Here is a 22,804-nt window from a genome sequence, read left to right as displayed (position 1 = left end):
AAACTCCATGTGTGTAAGGTCCATCCCAATGACTCTGAATGTGACTTTTTGAGGGATTCTGGTGTTGACATGTAAGACTGCACATTGGCAAGCAGATAGAAAAGATCTAAGTGACAACCAGGTGATTGGTGATGTCACATGACAGCTCAATGACTGAGCAGAAAAACTGGCTTGCACTGGACTGAGCTAGATGGTCCTGGAGACAAGGCAGCCAACAGTTGATTGGCTGGGAGACTATGCCAGTAATGTATATAAGTGTAACATATATGTATTTGGTTGTGGGTTGAGAGAAGTGGATGCTTTGCGAAGCACTTTGACACTGTGAAATAAAATAGCACTTTTGTATACGTGCTGACTCTGCGGTATTCACTTGCCTCTGGGGTGTCTGATACTTCTTCCAAACACCAACATCTGGCTGTACTTATGAAGGCCACATGCTTATGTTTTTTGTGGAAATGCTCACAAAGAGGCAGGGGTGGGTAGGGGAAGGAGTAGGTGCCAACACATTCCTAGGGAGTTATGGGTATGCCCTTTTGGGTTTCATTTTATTCTATTTCTTTTTTTGCTGTGCTGAGAGCATTTTTATTGCTTGTTTCTCCATCCATGTATTTCTTTTACAGCAGGTCTGCAGCATTTGATTGGCGTTTGATACCCTTTTCTATGCCATTTCTGCCAAAGTGACATTCAAGTTGTGTAAATATATGGGGGGAAATTGGCATAAGGAATTAAAAAAATGTCATACAAGAAACACTTATGGGTTGGATTCATATGAGGGGGAAGGAAAAGTCCAGCGGGATTTTTTGCATCACGCTTAGTAGCCTCCCTGCCTACCCTCTACACATGTGTTGTCTGTACATGTTATGGCATGCATACAAGGCTTGGTGATGGTTTTATGAGTAGGATGACATAAAAAAAGCTGAATTCTGAACATGGACACTTGTGCTGATTGCTTTTCCTTTGTGTTGCTAAAAAAAAAAAAAAACCAGCAACAACAGTGAATCTCTGTTAGCTTATTGTAGCTCTGCACATCTCACCAATGTTCTTCTAAAATGAAAAGCAAAGCCCGGTGCTACTGTAAGCAATTCCTGGCGTCAGATGCTTTCAACCTGAGTACAACTAATTTCAGTTTCTTGTTGACTCCTTTTTTGTTTGTTTTTCTCACCGCTTCCACAGAAAACCACTTAAAATCCAGAATGCACTTTGCTTTTGCTCATCCTTCAGTGTCTCTTTCATGAAGGTGAGTCCAAAATCTTCTTCTTGCTCTGATGATTTTGCACGCACTGAAATGAAATGCCTAAATGTTTGGGGGGGGGGGGCAAATGCACTTGTTGGAGCTGAGCAGAGTATGGCATACAATGAGGGAAGTCTCTCCTTTTGGGGTCATCCTTCAGGAAGTGGGAGTTAGTTTCAAGCTAGATTTGAATGCATCCTCCACTTAGTATTTTACATTTCACAAAATCACACAAGGTTGGAAGAGACCACAAGGGCCATCCAGTCCATTTCATAGATAATTTGTGAAAATCAACCTGGAATGGCTGATAAGAGGTAACTATATTGTGGTTCATCTTAAACGTTATAAGAATTTAGCTCGTGGGTGATCATGGGATATGGAACAGAAAGCCGTATCAGACAATTTGCACCTTCCTGTACATCCCGGTCTTCCTGCTTCTGTACATCTTGTTGCCTTTGGGATCTTTTCAACATAGTTATTTTGAGAATCATGTAGGAAGAGCTCAGTACATCTGTATGGTACAATGAAACAGTTGATGGGCTGGAACCCCAAGAACCCCAAGAAAAATTTGCTGATTCCCCTGCCCACTAGAAGCATAGAACCATGGAGTTGGAAGGGTCCATAAAGGCCATCTAGTCCAACCTCCTGCTCAATGCAGGATCAGCCTAGAGCATCCCCGACAAGTGCTTGTCCAGCCTCTGCTTAAAGACTGCAGGATCAGCCTAGAGCATCCCCGACAAGTGCTTGTCCAGCCTCTGCTTAAAGACTGCCAGTGAGGGGGAGCTCACCACCTCCCTAGGCAGCTGATTCCACTGTCAAACTCTTAATGCAAATTTCCCCCCTAATATCCAGCCAGTACCTCTCCGCCTGCAATTTAAACCCATAATTGTGAATCCTATCCTCTGCTGCCAACAGGAACAGATCCCTGACCTCCTCTAAGTGACAGCCCTTCAAATACTTAAAGAGAGCAGTCATGTCCCCCCTCATCCTCCTCTTCTCCAGACTAAACATTTCCAGCTCCCTCAGCCTTTCCTCATAGGGCTTGGTCTCCAGGCCCCTGATCATCCTCATCGCTCTCCTATGTACTCGTTCCATTCTGTCCACATCCTTTTTGAAGTGAGGCCTCCAGAACGGCACACAATACTCCAGATGTGGCCTGACCAATGCTGCGTACAGTGGAACCATGACATCTTGGCGATTTGGATATTATGCCTCTGTTGATGCTCCCCAAGATCGCATTAGCCTTTTTTGTCGCTGCGTCACACTGGCTGCTCATATTTAACTTATGATCCACCCATACCCCAATATCTTGTTTGCACACACTGCTACCCAGACGTGTATCCCCCATCCAGTATGCATGTCCCTCATTTTTGTTACCCAGATGTAGAACTCAACACTTATCCTTGTTGAATTGCATCTTGTCCACATCCGCCCACTTTTCCAGTGTGTTCAGATCTCGTTGAATTCTATCTCTGTCTTCTGGTGCTTTTGCTGTTCCTCCCAATTTGGTGACATCTACAGATTAAATGAGTAGTCTCTCCACACCCTCATCCATATCATTCATAAAAATATTGAAATGTACCAGTTAAATTGCAAATGGAAAACATGGAGTGCCAGTATGCCTCACTCCATGTACCTTGTTTACAAAATGCCTCATACAAAGATTGCTGAATGTGAAGTAGCTGCATGGTGGGGAAAAACCCTGCAGCTGTTTCTTCTTTCCTCAATTACCATTTCTGCTATTCACACGGCAGAGGAAATTTGTCCCTGACACAGATAATATCATTTATGAATTCCCATTTGTGACTACAAAGATTTGTAAATGGTCTCATGACAACACAGATGTGAAGTGATGGTATCACTTTACTCTGCTCTGGTTAGATCTCACCTAGAGTACTGTGTTCAGTTTTGGGCACCACAATTTTAGAAAGATGTAGACAAGCTGGAATGTGTCCAGAGGAGGGCAACAAAGATGGTGAGGGGTCTGGAGACCAAGTCCTATGAGGAAAGGCTGAAGGATCTGGGTATGTTTAGCCTGAAGAGGAGAAGACTGAGAGGGGATATGATAACCATGTTCAAGTATTTGAGGGGCTGTCCTATAGAGGATGGTGCCGAGTTGTTTTCTGTTGCCCAAGGAGGCTGGACCAAAACCAACGGGTTGAAATTAAACCAAAAGAGTTTCCATCTAGACATTAGGAAGAATTTTCTAACAGTTAGAGCGGTTCCTCAGTGGAACAGGCTTCCTCGGGAGGTGGTGAGTGCTCCTTCCCTGGAGGTTTTTAAGAAGAGGCTAGATGGCCATCTGTCAGCAATGCTGATTCTCTGACCTTAGGCAGATAATGAGAGGGAGGGCATCTTGGCCATCTTCTGGTCACTAGGGATGTGTGTGTGGGGGGGAGGTAGTTGTGAATTTCCTGCATTGTGCAGGGGGTTGGTTGGACTTGATGACCCTGGTGGTCCTTTCCAACTCTATGATTCTATGATTCTAACGCTACTAGCACAGAGAGCCCTATGTGTGGTGCAGTGCACATGTGGAGCATCATCATCATCATCATCACCACAATCCATTAAAGTTTTCGTGAGTCACAGCTCTGAAGAAGTGAGCTGTGACAAAAGCTCATACCCTGCCAGACATTTTGTTAGTCTTTCAGGTGCGACTGGACTCTTGCTCTTTCCTCCTGCTACAGACAGACTAACATGACTACCCATCATGATCTATCTCCCCTAAAGTTGGCATTAGTGGTTTCATTCGCTTCTGGATTGTTGAAAAAGTACCAGCAACACCTCATCTACATCAGAGGCCTCTAAGGAAAAGAGAGATGTTTTGGATTTATTCTTTGGGAACCTTGGCTCCAAAAGGCTTAAATGAAGATATGGAGTGGCTTTGTCTTTAATGAATCTTTTTCAAGTTTAACAGTATTGGAATCTATTTGTAAAATCTTTTGGCTTTAGTGCACGTGATTAGTGGTTTCCATATCTGCAAAGAACTGCTGAATTACCATACAGATGTGTGTGTATATTAGGGCTGGCAACTCCAGGTTGGGAAATTCCTGGAGATTTGGGGGCAGAGCCTGGGTAAAATGGAATTTCGGGAAAGGAGGGAGCTCAGCAGTAGGGTTGCCAGGTCCCTCTTCACCACCGGTGGGAGATTTTGGGGGTGGAGCCTGAGGAGGGCGGGGTTTGGGAGGGGCTTCAATGCCATAGAGAGAGTTCAATTTCCAAAGCGGTCATTTTTCTCCAGGTGAACTGATCCCTATCGGCTGGAGATCAGTTGAATTAGCAGGAGATCTCCTGCTACTACCTGGCAGTTTTTTTTGGGGGGGGGGAGAAAAAAGGCACCTCTGTACTAATACCACGAGGTTAGGAAAAAAGTACAGGATAATATATATACACAAAGTGCAAATTTTATGAGCTACTGAGATGAAACAAGGATCATCAATTGATACGGTCGTTTCAGATCCACTATGTGATGTACTTTGCTGACGTCTGATTGAAACAAATTGTACTTACCCTGCATGGGAAGGAATTATGAATGTATAACAGCACTTTCTTGAAGGACTGAAGAAAGATTTCCACTGTTGTGGATCTGAAACGGCCGTATCCATTGATGATTGTGGCTTTATATGGACTTTATACACAAAGATTACAATACTAATGCTTACCTGGTACTCTGTTGAGACCTTTGGAATCATTTCTGCTTTATGCGGATTGTATATATTGTATATATTTGTGCTTTGTATGTGTTATGTATATGGTCCTTGTTTCATCTCAGTAGCTCATAAAATTTGCACTTTGTATATATATTTGCACTTTGTGTATATATATTATCCTGTACTACCTGGCAGTTGGCAATGCTACTCAGCAGGGATGTGATACCATAGAGTTCACCCTCCAAAGATGGGATTTTCTCCAGGGCGACTGACCTGTAGTGTGGAGATCAACTGTAATCCTGGGAGAACTCCAGGCCCAACGGAAAGGTTGGCAACCCGAGTGAGTAGATACAAATGATTATACCGATATACATTGGTTGACACATGCACACATGACTGTAAATTCACCTTCACTGTAATATAACAGACATGATATGTAAACTGGCAGCTCTATAAGAATCATAGGGTAATCACAAAGATTACAAATGCCCTAGATTGTAGGTGAGCAATATTAGATTTCGTATCTGCCTACCACAAGCCAAAGGGAAGTAAAGGGGGAACTAGATGTGTCAGGGAGTGAGTCCCCATCAAGTGACAGCAGCACACTGTCCATGCTGGAAACATGTCAAAACTGCTAAAGGTGAAATAAACACAAATGCCAAAAAAAAAAAAAATTCTAACGCTCGCGGCTTGGTGGATGTTGCGTGTCCTAGGAACGGAATATGTGATAAAAACAAATCACCCTAGAGCAAAGGACTGAAAATCAGCTGGTAAACAAGACAACTCTAATTATTTAACAGCAGAATCCAGAATAATTAAACCCTGGTATCCCAAGTAGCTAAAAGCCAATTATGTATCCACAGGATCCAAAATATTACCGACCACATTATGCTGAATGTGTAACTAGCAGCTATTTATTCTCAAGTTCGCTCTTGCCATCCCTCATCGCTGCCGTATGTCTTGATTGTCGAGCGTCTATGGATTGGGGTGATTGACTGAACAGGAGGGGAGTCTTCTGTCTTGCTTGCTTTCCAAAGGAAGCAGCTGCACGTCCTCTGGGTTGACTGCCGGCCAGCCGACATCGACGACTTTTGTCTGAGGTTCCCCTGGCCCTCTGGATTGCAGCCTAGCTCTGTCAAACCCGGCTCGAGAAGCTGTCTACTTTTATCAATGATTTATGTCAATGGATGAAAAGGGACAGGGGTCATGAATGAATAAGTATTTGAGCCTTAAGCATTTCTTCCGTTAATGAGGGCCAGGCTAAGTGCTACCTACAGATGCATGTGAAATTCTCCCAACCTTTTAAAAATAAAGTTGCCTCAGGACCAGAAGGTTTTGATCAGCTTTGGTGAAACTGTGATAGTTTTCTTTCTGTTTGTATCTGTGTTCTTGTTGATCTGATGGGTTCCTATGGATGTGGGAACTGATTCTGGTAATTGTTGATGGGATATGTTTGGATTTTAGATATATTATTCATGGTCCTGGAAACCTGATGGCAGAAGGGAGCATAGAGACAGAGTGGTGTAGAGGATAAGAGCAATGGTTTGGAGCGGTGGACTTTAATCTGGAGAACCCGATTTGATTCCCCATTCCTCCATATGAACAGTAGACACTAGTCTGGTGAACCAGGCTGGTTTCCCCACTCCTATACATGAAGCCAGCTGGGTGACCTTGGGCTCTCTGAACTCTCTCAGCCCCACCTACCTCACAAGATGTCTGTTGTGGGGAGAGGAAGGGAAGGTGATTGTAAGCCAGTTTGATTCTTCCTTAAGTGGTAGAGAAAGTCATCATATAAAAACCAACTCTTCTTCTTCTTTTTCCTGTGACAGATAGATAAATGGGGATGTCCCAATCAGCCTTCTGATTATAACCTTCCAACACAGCTGTTCATTTTGCTTTTTTTTTAAGTCAGGAGAATCTTTCATGCATCTTCATGTAATATTAGGGTTACCAACCTCCATGGACTAGCTGGAGATCTGCTATTACAACTGATTTCTAGCCGATAGAGATCGGTTCACCTGGAGAAAATGGCCGTTTTGGCTACTGGACTCTATGGCATTGACATCCCCCCTCCCCAAACCCCACCCTCCTCAGGCTTTGCCTGAAAAATCTCCAAGTATTTCCCAAACGGGAGCTGGCAAGCCTATCTAATATCTATATCTTGTTTGACTTTGAGTTTTTGTGTTTTCAGAGATTTTCCAGGAAACAAAGACTGAGTACAGCTCAGTTTTCAGGGCCTTGCAGATATTTCCAAGGCTAACTTTCCCATGGCATTGGCAGGACCATTGTATCTCTATCATAAACTGGGTTTCCATTCTTTTGGATTCATGCTGTTTAACTAGATAGTGGCACACCATTGTGTCCTGACATTCTCACATTTCATCGGATGATCCTGTGCTGAACAGAAGTGTTTCTAGGAGAAAATTCCATGTCCAACCTCTGGGATGCTTCTAAGGAGCTCCTGTACCCAATATGTACTACCAGTGGAGGCTGGTTCATTAGGGTGAATGGGGTAATATCCCACCAACACAGGTTGCCCCCCAGCCCCCACCCACCTGCCTCTTTACTGACTTTATCTTGTTGGCTAAGGGAGCAGCCAACTGTCAGCCCTGCAGTCTCTGTCTTGCATGCAGCACTGCAGGAATTCAGCACTGCAAGTAAGCAAGTCCCTCCCTGAAGAGGCAGAGAGACGTCCCCCTCCCCATTAGGGTTGCCAACCTCCAGGTGGTGGCTGGAGATCTCCTGCTATTACAACTGATCTCCAGGCGACAGAGATCCGTTCCCCTGGAGAAAATGGCTGCTTTGGCAATTGGACTCTATGGTGATAAAGTCCCTCCCCTCTCCTAACCCCACCCTCCTCAGGCTCCAACCCCAAATCTCCAGGTATTTCCCAACCCAGAGCTGGCCACCCGACTCACCATCCACACCAGTACACTAGTTCACTGGCAGGTTTTCCCATCAGTCTTTCCTCTTTCTCAGGAAGGAGAGAGAAGGAAACTTTGACCAATCAGCTGAAGAAATCTGATGGTTTACTAAAGCTTAAGTAATCTATTATCTCTTTAAAGCCTCAATTTCTCTATTGTTTGAAAGCAGGCCAACACAATGAGATGAATCGGGGGGGGGGGCTTTTGCCACTTGCTCAGGATATTTAGTCCTGCCCCTTCACATTCACCGTGAGGACAGACATTTTCTGTTAGTCAAAGGGGGAAGCAAGCAGAGGAAGATTCACAGGTATTTATTTCACCATGAAATTTTGCTGCAGCAGCAACTGCTTCTTAATGTGAATGGGGGAAAAATATCATCGTTCAGCTATTCTCTGGGTCTGAGATGGATGATGGAAGGCTATTCCTTCAGTAACCGACTTGCTCAAAGGAAAGCTGGAGCCCCCCCTCCCATTTCTGAAGTCCTTTGCTCAGAGAAAACCAAACCTTTTTCAATCCAGTCTATAAACCTGTATACAGTTGCTTGAGAGTGAATCCTACTGAACATAGAACAACTTGCTTCTGATAAACTATGTGTGGGGCGCTCAGGGCCCCCCCCCCCGGACCTGGGGCGCCTCCCGTGGGTAGAGGAGGAGGTCGGGTCAGAGGAGCTTCCTTGGCCTCAGACCATTCTAAGGGTGAGTTTGAGCTGTACTCCTCCTCAGAAGAAGCCAGGGTCACCGCGCCGCCTGCCCAGTCGACCTGTCAGGCTTCCTGAGCTCCTCCTCGGCCTCTTCTTCCCCCGCCCCTTCTATCCTCCTCCTCCACCGGGTGCCGCCCTCCACCTTTCCCGTTCTCCCCACCTTTTCCCTCAGCTGCCCCGCCTCAGTGTTTCCTCCCTCTCCCCTGGCCCCGCCCGTGCCGGTGCTGGGCGTCCCCGCCCCTTTCCCTGTCGGGCGCGTCCGCTTAGTGGCTGTCCATCGGGCCGCCTCCCCCTCCGTTCTTCCTCGGGGCCGCCTCCTTGCCGCCACCCGTCTCCGTCTCTGCCGCCGCTCTCCGGCTTACCCGGCCCCTGGCATGGCTCGGGGCCGCCTGTGGAGGAGACCAGGGAGCCAGGTGAGTCGACGCCGGGGTTGTGCCGTTCCCCTGGGGCCCTGCCTCCCCCCGTGTTGCTCGAGCGCTCCGCTGCCGGCCTGACCCCCACTGCTGCTTGTTGCAGCCTCCCGGGTGCCCCTCCTCTTTGGTCCCCCCTTGACAGGGGGGTCGGGGAAGTGGGGCCGAGTCCGGCGACGCCTGGGGTTCCGGGGTTCGCAGGACACTATGCATTGGATTGAACAATTGTGTGTGTGTGTAAATTACAGTGTGTAACTTACAATGTGTGTGTGTGTAACTTACAGCCAACTTACAGGGACCCCAGCAAAGGGCTTTCAAGGCAAATGAGAAGTAGAGTCATTCCCTTCCTCTGCAGTGTCTTTAGGGTTTCCAGGTCCCTCTTTGCAACCAGCGGGAGATTTTTGGGGCAGACCCTGAGGAGGGTGAGGTTTGGGGAGGGGAGGGGCTTCAATGCCATAGAGTCCAATTGCCAAAGCGGCCATTTTCTCCAGGTGAACTGACTTCTATCGCCTGGAGATCAGTTGTAATATCAGGAGATCTCCAGCTAGTACGTGGAGGCTGGAGAGAATAAAGGCTCAGTGCTGTATAGATAATGGAAAAGATCCAAACAGCGCTACAAAATAATTTTAACCAGAAATAAGTTTATCTAAGTGCAGAAGTGCAAAAAAGTGAAACTATATACAAAGGAAACACAAACAACAATATCTATACAGTATGCAAAACAGTCCAGCAAAATATGCAATATGACAGAAAATTTGTTCAATGAGTCATTTAGGAACAATGTCACTGTCCATGGGAGACTTTCCTGTGCTTCAAAGAAGCTGGACACGAGATGTCAAAAAGAGGACCACAACAAGGAGGTGCCAAGAGGAGGTGTCCGGACATGTCGTCTAGATCCTACACACGTTTCGCACGTGGCTTCATCAGCTAAGCATATCTGCATATCATAATATATAAGAAATACCCTGCTAGTACAAAAAACTTTTTCCAATGAATAACAATGTAATAATATTATTAAAAATTAAGCACTTATTTCACAATAATTCTTTATATTAAAACAACTATACCATCAAGAATATAAATATATAATTATATAAAATATCTTACCAGAAAGATTTGTAATAATCATATCAATTTCAAAAAGGACCGAAGGAATTTCTATCAAGGTCTCCAAAGCTTGTAATGAAACTTGCCAAATTGCAGGTTAAAATAGGAAACAACATGAGGAAATGAACTGCAGCTGTTAGAACAGTCAGAAATACTTAAAGGAGAAAACTCCTTATAAAAAACAAGAGTAATCTAGTTCATTATTTAAGCCATTAGGGGATAAGGATCCCAGGAAAAAAATGAGTTTCGTTTCCATTTGATGTAAAAAAATTTGTACATTTTGGGAATCGTAGGGGCGACCTTGATACTGCCACAAAACGCAGAAGGACATGTCAGTATCTCGGTGTCCTTTATCAATAAAGTGCGGGGTGAGTGGAGCCTCAAGATTACCAGAACGGATCCTGGACCGATGCTCAGAGATTCTTGTCCTAATAGGTCTAATTGTACTGCCAATATAAGAAAATCCACATTTACATAAAATATAGTAAACGACCTGTTTTGAGGAACAGTTAAAAAACTGTCTCAAAGTAAACCTAAAACCAGTAACCGGGGAGATAACTTCTTTCACGGTGAGACACAAATCGCACACTGAGCAGGAGCCACACGGGTAATGACCCAAGACAGGTGGTAAAAAATGAAGTGTTGGAGAAGGCTCATGTAAAGAGGTGTCTGTATGCACTAGGAGATCATGAATAGTCCGAGGACGACGAAGTCCACACAAAGGCGGAGTTAGGCAACCCGGTAAGCTCTGTATGAGGTGCCAATGTTTCTTGACTATTTTATTAATCATGTTGGACTTAGAACTAAATTGTAGAGACCAAGTGATCCCAGTGTGAGAAGTGCGAGTTTGCTTGGGGGTAAGAAGTGCCCTTCTGTCTAGAGAATCGGCTCTCGTTCTGGCAGAATGTAAGACGTGGTCAGGATAACCCTTGTTCCGCAATGCTATCTGCAACTCGCGGGCGGATTGTTGATAATCACTGTCAAGGCTAGAATTCCGTTTTAAACGCAAAAAATGACTATAGGGAAGATTCTTAAGAAGGTGAGGCGGATGACAGGAAGAAAAATCTAGCCCCGCATGCCTGGAAGACGGCTTGGTAAACGGGTATTTCTTATATATTATGATATGCAGATATGCTTAGCTGATGAAGCCACGTGCGAAACATGTGTAGGATCTAGACGACACGTCCGGACACCTCCTCTTGGCACCTCCTTGTTGTGGTCCTCTTTTTGACATCTCGTGTCCAGCTACTTTGAAGCACAGGAAAGTCTCCCATGGACAGTGACATTGTTCCTAAATGACTCATTGAACAAATTTTCTGTCATATTGCATATTTTGCTGGACTGTTTTGCATACTATATAGATATTGTTGTTTGTGTTTCCTTTGTATATAGTTTCACTTTTTTGCACTTCTGCACTTAGATAAACTTATTTCTGGTTAAAATTATTTTGTAGCGCTGTTTGGATCTTTTCCATTATCTATACAGCACTGAGCCTTTATTCTCTCCAGGTTTACCAATATGGCTCATAAGCTTGATATGTTTACTTTTAGTGTGATTGAAAAAGAAAATATTTTGAAAATTATGCCATCTTTATGTGATGTAACTTCACATTCCAATGATACTGACTTTACTGCTTTATAGAATCTTGTGAAGAAAAAGACTAGACTTGACCTTCATGCTTCCTCTCTAGCTGATTATTGTAAAGCTGAGCTTATCCCTCGGGGTCTTAGAATCCAAAAAGCCCCTGCCCTTTTTCTAGACAGTTCTTCTTTTAAAGAACGATGGGCTGCTATTCTAAATCGGTGCTCAATAGATTTGATGTTGTTAATAATCCAACAAGCTACCATTGAAGCTAATAATACTGAAGATGAGATAAAGAAAACCAAAGATGATTTACGTGGAAAGGTCCCGATTGATGATTATAAAAAACACCTTGATAACATTGAGAAAGAGCTTAATGACTATACACAAAACATTAAGTCCCTGAAAATACGTAAGTTCTCTAGGGACAAAAATGATTATGAACAAAAGAAGGTATATTACTGGCAATACAAACAATCCGGTCCTTCTTTTCCTTCCTCCCGAGGAACCTCACATCAGCAATCTCACTCCAATTTTGAAAGGGATTTTGATTCCTACAGTTCATCGAGTGCTGGCTCTAGCTTTTCTAATTCTTCTTTCCATAATAAAAAACCTTATTTTTTGAGAACAGGAGGACATCCAAAAAATTATCGACCTCCAGGCTCCCGCCAACGAGGCGGGAGGAACCCGAACGGGAGAACTTAGTTCTAAATTTATCCAATAGGTCATTTTCTAAAGCTGAGCTTGACATTCTCAACCTGGGGCTGGGTTTTGCTGCCACGCCTAAGTATTCTGCGTTCCACACTCGCGTGGATTTGTTCAAATTATTTCGTCAAATCAGATTAAAAGATTTTTTTAAAAACTTGATCATTGATCCTGTTCCCTTCAGAAGACCTTCGACGTTCATTCCATCTAATCCACACCACTTAATACAAACCTTGTATTGGTGCTCCGGGATGTTGCCAATATGGAAAAGAAACACATACCGCCTCATATCAATTTTACACCCGAACAAAAAGCCATACTAGAGCAAATTCATAAGGATGATTCAATTATTATTAAGGAAGCTGGCAAGGGCGGAGCTATCGTTATTCTCAATTACGATGAGTACGATAAGGAGAATCTGAGACAGCTATCAGATCGGAACTTTTACCGTCCTATTCAATCAAACCCTTGTAAAGCTGTTGACTTAATTATCAGAACCTCTGTTTATGAGGCATCTTCTGCTGGCTATATCAATCAGCAAACTGCTGAGTTTCTTATTAATAAATACCCCAGAACCCCTATCTTTTATACCCTACCCAAGGTCCATAAACCTATCCGCCCCCCCATTGGACGTCCCATAATTTCTGGCTCTGGTTCCCTTCTTGAACCTATTGCGCAATACTTAGATTTTTATTTAAAGCCTTTTGCTTCTGACACTCCTTCATTTATTCTTGATTCCAGAGACTTCATTTCCCAATTAGAAGGCTATAGAGCTCCAGTGGCCAGCGTTCTGGCAACATTGGACGTTGCATCCCTGTATACAAACATCCCTCTAGATGAGGCACGAAATATCATACAAGATCTATTGGACACCAGAATTGATTCATCTCCCCCACTGAATTTCTTTTGCAACTTCTTGACATTTTGTTTGAACACAATTTTTTTAGGTATAAAAACCAATTTTTCCTACAAGTCAACGGAGTCTCCATGGGTGCTGCTTGTGCCCCTTCTATAGCCAATATTTTCATGATTCATTTTGAGAAACAGTACTTATTTCAGCACAACCCCTTTTCCCAGGACATTTTATTTTACAGACATTTTGTGGATGATTTAATATTTAATTTCCGGTCTATTACTACCTACAACCTTTTTTTAGAATGGATTAATTCTCTTCATCCCCATTTATCATTTACAGGTACTGTGAGTGATTCTTCTATTTTTTACCTTGACCTTGAAGTGTTCTTATCCCATGACTCCACCTTATTCATCAAACCGTTTACCAAGCCGTCTTCCAGGCATGCGGGGCTAGATTTTTCTTCCTGTCATCCGCCTCACCTTCTTAAGAATCTTCCCTATAGTCATTTTCTGCGTTTAAAACGGAATTCTAGCCTTGACAGTGATTATCAACAATCCGCCCGCGAGTTGCAGATAGCATTGCAGAACAAGGGTTATCCTGACCACGTCTTACATTCTGCCAGAACGAGAGCCGATTCTCTAGACAGAAGGGCACTTCTTACCCCCAAGCAAACTCGCACTTCTCACACTGGGATCACTTGGTCTCTACAATTTAGTTCTAAGTCCAACATGATTAATAAAATAGTCAAGAAACATTGGCACCTCATACAGAGCTTACCGGGTTGCCTAACTCCGCCTTTGTGTGGACTTCGTCGTCCTCGGACTATTCGTGATCTCCTAGTGCATACAGACACCTCTTTACATGAGCCTTCTCCAACACTTCATTTTTTACCACCTGTCTTGGGTCATTACCCGTGTGGCTCCTGCTCAGTGTGCGATTTGTGTCTCACCGTGAAAGAAGTTATCTCCCCGGTTACTGGTTTTAGGTTTACTTTGAGACAGTTTTTTAACTGTTCCTCAAAACAGGTCGTTTACTATATTTTATGTAAATGTGGATTTTCTTATATTGGCAGTACAATTAGACCTATTAGGACAAGAATCTCTGAGCATCGGTCCAGGATCCGTTCTGGTAATCTTGAGGCTCCACTCACCCCGCACTTTATTAATAAAGGACACCGAGATACTGACATGTCCTTCTGCGTTTTGTGGCAGTATCAAGGTCGCCCCTACGATTCCCAAAATGTACAAAAATTTTTACATCAAATGGAAACGAAACTCATTTTTTTCCTGGGATCCTTATCCCCTAATGGCTTAAATAATGAACTAGATTACTCTTGTTTTTTATAAGGAGTTTTCTCCTTTAAGTATTTCTGACTGTTCTAACAGCTGCAGTTCATTTCCTCATGTTGTTTCCTATTTTAACCTGCAATTTGGCAAGTTTCATTACAAGCTTTGGAGACCTTGATAGAAATTCCTTCGGTCCTTTTTGAAATTGATATGATTATTACAAATCTTTCTGGTAAGATATTTTATATAATTATATATTTATATTCTTGATGGTATAGTTGTTTTAATATAAAGAATTATTGTGAAATAAGTGCTTAATTTTTAATAATATTATTACATTGTTATTCATTGGAAAAAGTTTTTTGTACTAGCAGGGTATTTCTTATATATTATGATATGCAGATATGCTTAGCTGATGAAGCCACGTGCGAAACGTGTGTAGGATCTAGACGACACGTCCGGACACCTCCTCTTGGCACCTCCTTGTTGTGGTCCTCTTTTTGACATCTCGTGTCCAGCTACTTTGAAGCACAGGAAAGTCTCCCATGGACAGTGACATTGCTCCTAAATGACTCATTGAACAAATTTTCTGTCATATTGCATATTTTGCTGGACTGTTTTGCATACTGTATAGATATTGTTGTTTGTGTTTCCTTTGTATATAGTTTCACTTTTTTGCACTTCTGCACTTAGATAAACTTATTTCTGGTTAAAATTATTTTGTAGTGCTGTTTGGATCTTTTCCAGTACGTGGAGGCTGGCAACCCTAAGCGTCTTCCTCGATAGTCTCCCTTCCAAGTACCAACCCTGCTTAGCTTCTGAGATAGGGTTGCCAACCTCCAGGTATTAGCTGGAGATCTCCTGCTATTACAACTGATTTCCAGCCGATAGAGAAAATGGCCGCTTTGGCAATTGCACTCTATGGCATTGACGTCCCTCCCCTCCCCAGTGAGGGGGAGCTCACCACTTCCCTAGGTAGCTGATTCCACTGTCAAACAACTATTACTGTAAAAAAAAATCCTAATATTTTTAAATATTTTTCCCTGTTAATCAAAGGCATGCATTACCAAGGGTCACTCAGAACAAGCAGACAAGTTTAAGACAAGATGAAAAACAAATGCTAGATAGATGTGTGATGCTAGCACACCATTCTGGGGAGGGTTTGAGAATATCAGTGTGATGTGTAGGATTAGCTGGCTTCAGCTTCAACACCCTCTGAGCTGCCAAGTTTGATGGATTTACCATTCTAATCCAGTTTTAATATATTTCCTATTACCTAGTTTCTGATTGTCTGCAGGCTTCTATAAACTCTTCTCATGGAGTGACGGCGAGAGTGTTAATAAAGAGTGCTGCATTATTTTACGGTAATCTACATTATTATATTGCTTATGTAATCCTAATTATTTCAACTCACAAAATGTATGCTGATTCCATTGGAGTGGTACTCCAGACAGCTTGGACTGCAACGTGTCACATAAAAATAATGGGAACACTGAGATGGAGGCCTATTTCTCTCCAAAAGTAAGGGTCAATCTTTGTCTGGGCTGTACCACATCAGAGTGCAGGTAGGAGTTCAATTACTGGATGCTCATCTATTAAAATATACAAAATGAGAAATCAGAAAGAAGGGCTCTAGGCTAGTTTTCTCTCTGATATACTAGTTTTCCACATGAAGGCATTTTCATTTGTATGGTGCCTGTTTTGCTCTGACCTGGATGACCCAGGCTAGCCCAATCTTTTCAGATCTTGGAAACCAAGCAGTGTTGGCCCTGGTTGGTATTTGGATGAGAGAACACTAAGGAATACCAAGGTTGCTACATGGCGAATCACGTCTGAACCTCTTGCCTTAAAAATAGGGTGGCCAATCTCCAGGTGGTGGCTGGAGATCTCCCACTAGGACAACTGATCTCCAGGCGACAGAGATCAGTCCCCCTAGAGAAAATGGCTGCTTTGGCAATTGGACTTGATGGCATTTAAGTCCCTCCCCTCTCCAAACCCAGCCTTCCTCAGGCTCCACCCCCAAAATCTCCAGGTATTTCCCAACCTAGAGCTGACAACCCTACTTAAAAACCTTATGGGGTCTCCATAAGTTGGCTGCGACTTGGTGGCCCTTTATGCTTTCACGCATGGTATCTTTATAGTTTGCTTTTCTTTTTTTGTCAACAGGAAATGCCAATGTTTTCTTTCTTTTTCTGATTTCACTGGGTTTGCTGGTTAGCCCAACCTGCCAGTTAAGAAAGCTTTTACAACTCAGCAGCACATAGAGGATGGCATAGGGTTGCCAGCTCCAGGTCAGGAAATACCTGGAGATTTTGGGGCGGAGCCTGAAGAGGGCAGGGTTTGAGGAAGGGAGGGACTTCAATGCCATAGAGCCCAATTGCCAAAGAGGCCATTTCTCCAAGTGAACTGATCTCTATTGGCTGGAGATGAGTTATAATAGTGGGAGATCTCCAGCCACCTCCTGGAGGTTGGCAATCCTAGGATGGCAGCCATGGCCAGGCCTAGCTGGGACACACTCCGTGTTCAGCACTGGCAAGGCATCCTGGCTAGCTTCTGGCCATGGGCATTACTTGCTCAGCAGCAGCATAAACAGGTGGCACCTGTGGCTGAAAAGCATTCCTTGATCCTTTTGTCACCCACTCTCACACAAGAATGGATGAAGGAGGAGCAGGCGAGGTGTCCCAGTTGGCTTCTGGCCATGGGCATTGTGGGCCTGGCAGCAGCATGAGGTGGTAGTGCTCCCAGTCCCTCCCCCACCGACTTTCATGTGACAGCAAGCAGAGTGCTTCTTCTAGCTATGGGCTCTTGGCCATGGCCATCGCTTGCCTGGCAAAAGGGTGGGCAGCCTGCAGGCAGCAGTGGAGGTGCCAGTTAACTCCGTTTGATGAATAAGGGGGACGGGGGCTGGATAAGATGGCTTTTACAGTATTTGTTTGTATTTGGCCAAACTAAGCGGACAATGCAATTGCAATGTGTCCAGTTCTGGATCTGCCTTGTTCACGCATGAAATGTGTTGTTTTCAAGAAAAGCTAGAGTGTAAAGGGGACTGTCAAGAAACTGAGCCCCTTCATGCAGTTTCTTGTTCTTTCAGAGACTGGTTCAGGCTTTAGGCCTAGTAAAGAATGGAAAAGTTTCCAACTGAAAATATTCAGAGCTGTTTTCTGAAACCGAACACGCTTTAAAAACCAAGATAACAGACCCCAGGTGCAGGGAATCAATCCGTCTCCTAGCACCCTCAAGGATGGGAAGCCAAGAAGCGTATTCCATCCCATTAGCAGAATGAAATCATGATGGTAACAGAGCCTTTGAAGTGGGGGCTGGACTTTGCTGCAGAGGCCATCCATCCCTTCTGACCCCTCCCCCTGGTCACATGGCAAGCAAGAGGGTTCCATGGTCAATTGACATCACTGGCAATGTATATGATTGGCCAAGTAAGATGTTCCTGGTCCTTCCTTGAACCTGTCGTGTGGGTGAATCTTGCTGACTGGAAACCTGACTGCTCCCAGAAAGAAGTGGACTCTGACAGCTGAAGGACTTCAGCCTGTGCGGTAACATCTAATATTTGAACCAATGCTATTACTGTGTAGTTAGCCCTTTCGAATTAGAATTTTTATTTTCTGCCCTCGCCGTTCACTGTTTCTTTCATTCATATTCCTTGCATAATTTTAATAAATCTCTTTAATTATATTCTTGTGGTGTCTTTGACTTCAGGAGGCTTCAGTCTAATTCTGGTGCCTTGGCCTGGATTGGCTCTGGCTACCAAGTTAACTGTTTTCTTGTCAAACTCACTTTGCAAGTGGTCTACCTTGCAGGGGTGACTTTCTTGTCTTTAATCCCAAGGAGGTTGGAAGCTTGCCCCTTGGCTTCTGGCTATTTGAGTAGTTGAGGGGACTGGTGGCAGCTACCAAGATTGAAGCATGGGGATTCACACCTCAGGATTTTGTAATCTCTGTGGGGATTTTTGCATGGTAATTAGCAGCATGTTCCAGGCTGAAGTACGCCACATATTTTTTTGAATTTTGCACGCTGAACCGTCATTCCGGAAGTGACTGCGAAACTGGCGCATTCCTGCTTTGCATTACAAAAGAGCCCATTTAAAGTGACCTTTTCTGTTTGCCACGAAGAATCCTCCTCAAGGAACAATGCAAAACAACAGAGGCGTGTTAGCTATGCATATGCTAATGGCTATGCAAACAGGAACAAAGGAGCAGGTGAGTGGGGGGAGTGGAACTTCTCCTTTTGCGTCGGGACCATGAATAGGCATTTTTAAAGTTGCATTTTTAAAAGAGCTTTGAGCGAGCATCAAAATTGACCATGCAAAAATGGCCTGTGTTAACTGTCCATCCTGTGAACTCTCTTGGACTAGGGGATTCTCGACAGGACATCCTACCAGCATGTGCTGGTTCACACTTGCATTTGCCTCACAAATTGCCTTGAAGCACAAGGAAAGGTGGGATAGAAATGTTTTGATTAATAAATAAATAAAAATAAAACACCCCAGACACATATTTTGTATCACCCTCCCTCACCTCAGACACAAGACTTGAGTCAGTTCACACATCCAATGGAGAGTCTCCAAATGATGAATAAACAAACCGGAGAAAGTCAAGTTATGTGTACGCATGCCAGTAAGTTTGTCCACGGTTCTGCATACTGCCCAAATATACAAAGCAGGAGGAACTGGCCATCTAAAGTGGGCATGGATAAATATGTGGGTGAAGTCTTTCTTTCAACAGGAACATTGTCCTATACAACTGGGAGATGCAATTATGTAACACTGAACCCATTTGGTCTGCAGTAAGCATCCCTGCCTCTTGCGCTTGCCAGATTCCCCTACACCTTAGATCCTGTTTATTCTAAAAGACGGTTTGCAATAACTTCTATCTTCTCTCCTTCAGACATGGTGCTTCAGGGAAGATGATACAGCTGGCGTTTAATCCTGGTGTAATTCTGGGATGCCTTGTACTCTTGTTGGTATTCATGTTCTCCAGTTCATGTACTCCCTTCATGTCGGAACAATTAAGGCAAAGGAAATGGTTTGTAGAAGATAGATATTCTGCTAGGCTTACAAAGCAGGATGCCAGAACACATGTCTTTCCCTCAAAAAAGTTACACATATTAATCATTTTTACGTGATGTTTTCAGACATGACAGTCACTCACAGGAGCACTATTATGGTTTTCAATTGTAACGTAGGAAGCGCTGTTGGGGGGGGGGGTGGCAGACAGTGCTGCTCTTTTACAACGAAGCAAACAAGTTTACTGCCAGAGAAGGGATGATGTATGGAGCTAGCCAGAGACTTGAAGATTGCTATTTAATTCTCTACTGTTTGGAAGTCTGACTAGACAACTAATTTAGCTACACCGTGGCTCAGATTTCTGGATGTGATATGGGGACAATATAACAGGGCAATTCAGATACTTTTGAATTCTGCTCCTTCATATTTCTTCTTAGGTTTCCAAATTCCAAATTACCTGGTCTTCTTTAGAAACAAAGGTCATTTATTCATGGGAGTTTTACCTGAGGTTTGTTGCTCACTGGACCCACACTTTCCTGTTGGGAATCTATGCACCAGCAGTCTCCAAACTCAAATCAAGTTCCCGGCCCTTTAAATGCTGCTTTGTAATTGGCTTGCTTTGTAGTGTTTACTGTGAGAGAAAAGCCCTCCCCCAAAACACCCAATGGCAGCATAAAAAAGCATTTTAAGATCAGTCTGAAGGGGGGGTGGGAAGAAATCCAAGCCTCATTTTTAAAAAGCCTTTCTTCTACTCAGAAAGAGCTCAGATGAAGCAGGAAGCATTTGAATCCCCACCTCTTTACATCCTGCTTTGTAATTGGCTGTGAGAGAAAGCTTCCATATCCCGCACTTTGCCTTATGCATGGAGATTTCACCCGGGCTGAGCTCAGGGGAGATGGAAGAATCAGGTTAACAGAAGAATGGGAAGTCCTGGCATTTTTGAGGGCTGGCAGCGAAGTCATCTCTAATGGACAGAAAACTCATGCATAACTCCAAGGAACAACCAAGACAGACGGGGGGCGAACGTGAGAAAAAGTACCCATGCATAAACGACCAAAGTGGCGCTTTCTGGAGTTTTGGAAGAAAAGCTTTGGTCAACCAGGTGACATGTATATAATTGTACCTGTAGTAGCAGATAAGCTACTAGTAGTATTGAAAGTATCAACAGGGAGAAAAAGCCACTTCATTTAGCCTGACTGCTGATCCTTTGGTATGTTTTGGTGAAAAGAAAAGGAACAGGCAAAGGTAAGAAGGAGTACAGAGGGGGTTAAGCTATACTTGTTTTTGCATGATATTGCAAGGATAAGCAGCAGTATGGAAAATAGGCATTTAGTTTGCTTGAAGTTAGAAAGTAAGAATGTTTGGAGATGGTCCTTGAGAGTGACTCATAGAGGAAAGTTCCATGGTTCCTGGTAATATGGATTTCCAACAAACTAGAAAAGGTATACATGATTGAATTTTGCAACAAAAGAAAAGAAGGTAGTATGGGATTGCAGATATTTGGCAACTCAAGGAAGCATGCAGAATGACGGGGGGGGGGGGGGCATTTAGCACCAAGGAAAGCAGGCAGCAGAACAGAGCAAGCTCAGAGGTAAGCAATTTGACAGTCCATGAAGGTTTTTTTTGTAGATTTCTTAGTGCACTTCTTTGGAGGTCCATTTCTTTCTGAGAAAGCAGATTGCTGAGAGAGTATTGGGGGTTTAAAATAACAACAGTAGTTGCACAGTAGCAGTGGTTTGCATTTGACACACCCTAAGAAGTCAGGTGTCAGGAAAGGTGGCATGGTGTAGCCTGATCTCATCAGATCTCAGAAGGTAAGCAGGGTCAGTACTTGGACCACCAAGGAAGACTCTGCAGAGGAAGGCAATGGCAAACCACTTCTGCTTCTGACTTACCTTGAAAGCCCCTTGCTGGGGTTGCCACATGTTGGTGGTGACTTGATGGCACTTACATATGTAAGAACGCAAGCAGCATCACAACATGGCCATAGGGAAGTGTTACAGATAGATAACAGACAGTCTTGCTTGCAACCCTAGCAGGCAGACTAACACAGAAAGGGGCGGACATAATTTTACTGTGTTTTTGTTATTCTTGATGTACTGATGATCTGTCTATCCATCTATCACATTGTAAATCCCAACAAACTGATTAAGTATGAAAGTTGACAGAGCTGATACTTAGATGCTTCATTAAGGCACCAGCAATGTAACTAGCAAACATTTGATTTTCACAAATAAGGCATTTGAAAATTGAATTTAGGTTGCTCACAATGCTAGTTCCCCTTCAAATTGAGCATGCCACATCATGATTTCATCAGTGATTTGTTTGCAACATTCAGTTAGTAGTATTTTGAGTTGGCTCGTATCTGTGTAGTTGGTGGCATTCAGCATGGTGATGAACTAGGTGGCTACTCTAGGTATTTAAATACTCTCACAATGTACTGGCCTGATGAATTCGGCCTGAAGGCTGTGAATCTTTTATAGCCATGGGTAGGTTATGTATAATTTAAAATCACCTTCATTTTTGCTTACACAGAAAACTGTGGAAAACTATACATACACTGCACTTTATACAAAATTCAACAATAAGAAACAGATCTACAGAAGATTCTTAATACATTGGTTCCACTTCAGAAAGAAAGCCTGGTAATTCAGAACTCATCAATCTAATTACAAATTCTGATGAAAATTTTGGAAAGATTCCTAGTATGAAACTGATATTTAGGTTACCTGATGAAGGTTGTTTTGAGAGAAACTGGAACAGAGAGACATTTTGCTCTGTAGTACATCATTTAAATGAGACAACTTTGCTGAACATTTTTAATTTTTCTGGTATATAATGGCACTGAAAGTAAGTGGAGTAAGCCGAATTTGAAAGTCCCATACTGATAGTGAAGACCTTATGCATAAAATTTATGCCTGCAATCTGCAGCTGTTAACCAGAAGTGGAATAGTGCATCAAATACTGCATATTGGGGAAAACCACACAATATGAAGGATACCCTAAAATAATGACCTAAGCAGTTCCTCTATACTACAATAAACCTCATGGGCCGAAGTCTGCTTCTGTCAGCACAATCGATCATGAGTTCATTTAGCAAGACAGGCATGGTAAATCTATATATTGCCCTCTTAATACTGCTGCCTGAATTTTGGTAATAGAGTTAGCGCTCAGTTACCTCTTCATTGTGTTCATGTGAATCCCCCCTTCAGGGGCAAATATGACACTGCTGGTTGCTGTAAGAGATCAGAGACGGCTGGCCAAATATTGTTCCCCTTGTAAAACAGACATTCGTTTTCTCCTTGCGCGAGCGCGCTTCCAACCCTATCATGATACA

This window comes from Euleptes europaea, chromosome 1, assembly GCF_029931775.1.
Source record: "Euleptes europaea isolate rEulEur1 chromosome 1, rEulEur1.hap1, whole genome shotgun sequence".
NCBI classification, from domain to species: Eukaryota; Metazoa; Chordata; class Lepidosauria; order Squamata; family Sphaerodactylidae; genus Euleptes; species Euleptes europaea.
Note: the sequence above shows the minus strand (reverse complement) of the source record.